General features: G+C 41.7%; 1 non-coding gene across 1 annotated transcript; it reads right to left on the bottom strand.

The window, feature by feature from the left end:
* Positions 1 to 218: 218 nt before the first annotated feature.
* Positions 219 to 377, bottom strand: LOC116906478. The gene has a single exon (XR_004388724.1). It is a non-coding gene; the product is annotated as a U1 spliceosomal RNA (small nuclear RNA).
* Between the last annotated feature and the right edge of the window lie 1,943 nt (positions 378 to 2,320).

The following is a 2,320-nucleotide window of genomic DNA, read 5'->3' as shown; positions in this document are numbered from 1 at the left end:
ACTGCTGTAGTTCAAAGGTCAGTGGCACCCCTTGTCTTTAATGTTCTCAAGTACTTCAGTGTAAGTTTAGTATGCTCCTGGAGTTGGAAGCTGAGATAACAAAGGAGCAGGTCTCTATGCTGTTCTCAGGTTGGGAAGCATCAGCTTGCAAGAGAAGATTTGTGTCTACCTTTTCAGTGCTAATTCAACCATGGTAGAGTATTTACACCATAGAAATATTCAAACACTACAAATCAGAACTCTTTACTCAATTTGTCAGGCCAGTTTCCTACATTTGGGGAAATCGCAGGGGTCAGCTCATCCTGAGTGCAATGGATAGGCCTCACCCTGGGAAAACCACCTTGGTGATTGTGTTATCTCCACTGCCAGGATAGGTCAAATTTATCTTTTCTTAGCAGCAGATAAGTAAATTTATCTTATTCAAAAATTGTGGAGAGCTTTCAGGCCCCGCTCCTAGGAATTTGGCTGGAATTTGACATTGGGCTAGGACTCGGAAGCAGGCTCAAGATAAATACAGCTGAAGAATGTGTTCGATGGGTCTTGTTAAGGCCCTGAATACAGTAATCGTGGGATCTTTGTTTGTGCTTTGCTTATTCCTTAACTACTTTGTTTATGTCTTAGGAGTGACCGTGTTCTTTGCATGTACCTAAAATAATATAAAAGCAGACTGGAAAAAAGTAAAGCCACTTCATTCTCAGCTCTGGCTGGAGTCATGTTATAGTGCTGTCTAATTGTCTTTTTATTTTCAATTCTCTCTCCCTCCCTTGAGACCCTGTTGACTGACTTGAGTTGGTTTGGTCAAGAAATCAATAGATAACGTTATAATATGAATAAAACTGAGGACTTGGCCTTAGTCAGATGTAAGAGTCACACCTGGTTTATTAGCAAGCCAGAGCTTGGTTCATTCACTCTGAAGGTAAATAAGGAGAAAGAATAAGGCCAGATAGTGAAATATCCAGTCTACTGTTGTCATCATGGTTCTGGTGGCATTGTACATAAGGCAAAGATAGTAAGAATCTAGCACAGAACGGCACTCCTCCCTTTCCCTATGCATTGCCTAGGCACCTGTCTGCATTTCTTCGGTTAAAGAATAAAGATAAAAGAAGGCTAGACACCCACTGATATAGGTAGTTATAGAGATGACTCTGTATTGAGAAACAAGCCCCCTCCCCACTGCCAGTGGCTTACTGGGTATGATGATGCATGCCTATAATCCTAGCTGGGAGGAAGAGGAGGAGGAGGAAGGAGGAGGAGGAGGAGGAGGAGGAGGAGGAGGAGGAGGCAGGAATATCATTTTCAAGGCCAACCTTGGCTGCATGAAATTCTTCACAAACAATAAACACAGCAGCAGCTGACAACAGTAATGTGAGGAGGGAGTTTGGAAACCACTCCCCTGGTCCAGCTTAAGATGACTAAGATCCTAGTCAGTTAGTGGCAGTTGTCTGGAGACCCTGAGGTAGCAGAGTCTTGGCAAAGCTGTACACTGATCCCTGAGCCCCAGACACCATGGGAGAGAAAAAAGATACAGATTTCTTTTCTTTTCTTTTTTTTTTTTCGGAGCTGGGGACCGAACCCAGGGCCTTGAGCTTGCTAGGCAAGCGCTCTACCACTGAGCTAAATCCCCAACCCTTTTCTTTTTTTAAGATTTATATATTTTATGCATATGAGTACACTGTATTCCAGACACACCAGAAGAGGGCATCAGATTCTATTACAGATGGTTGTGAGACACCATGTGGTTGCTGGGAATTGAATTCAGGACCTCTTGATGACATGTCAGTGCTCCTAGCAGCTAGGGAATCTCTGCAGCCACCCCCACCCCCCATGTAGATTTCTAAGTCACTAAATTTTGAGATAAGTTGTCATGCAGAAATAGGTAATCAATGCAGTAATATTAAAAATCAGATATCATTGAAGGAGGAGGGAGCAGGGAAAATCATCCTTAGAAGTCAAAGTAATTAACATGGGGAAGATAAGTACCAAACTAAATCTAGTTTTGAAAATAAAAAGCATATTAAAAGTAAACTTAAAGTTAAGTAAATAAACAACGTTGTTGAATATAGGAGCCTAGCTCAAGAAGTTTCAGAGGAGAATAATATTAATAAGTGGCCTAGAGACCATTCTCGTGATATTTTGGCAAAGGATGTGGTTGCCTTTTGCCCTTGTACAGAAAAAAAATCTGCCTGTGGCTAAATTGAAGAGTTTTGAATTAATGAAATTGGCAGAGGAGATTTCAAGACAGCCTAGTATTGACTCGTTGTGTGATTATTAGTGGTCACTCCTGAGCAGACCTACAATGACAAAGAGTAAGCTAAGCAAG

Source organism: Rattus rattus, chromosome 7 (genome assembly GCF_011064425.1).
Source record: "Rattus rattus isolate New Zealand chromosome 7, Rrattus_CSIRO_v1, whole genome shotgun sequence".
In the NCBI taxonomy this organism is placed as follows: Eukaryota; Metazoa; Chordata; class Mammalia; order Rodentia; family Muridae; genus Rattus; species Rattus rattus.
This window is presented reverse-complemented; position numbering and strand designations above follow the sequence as displayed.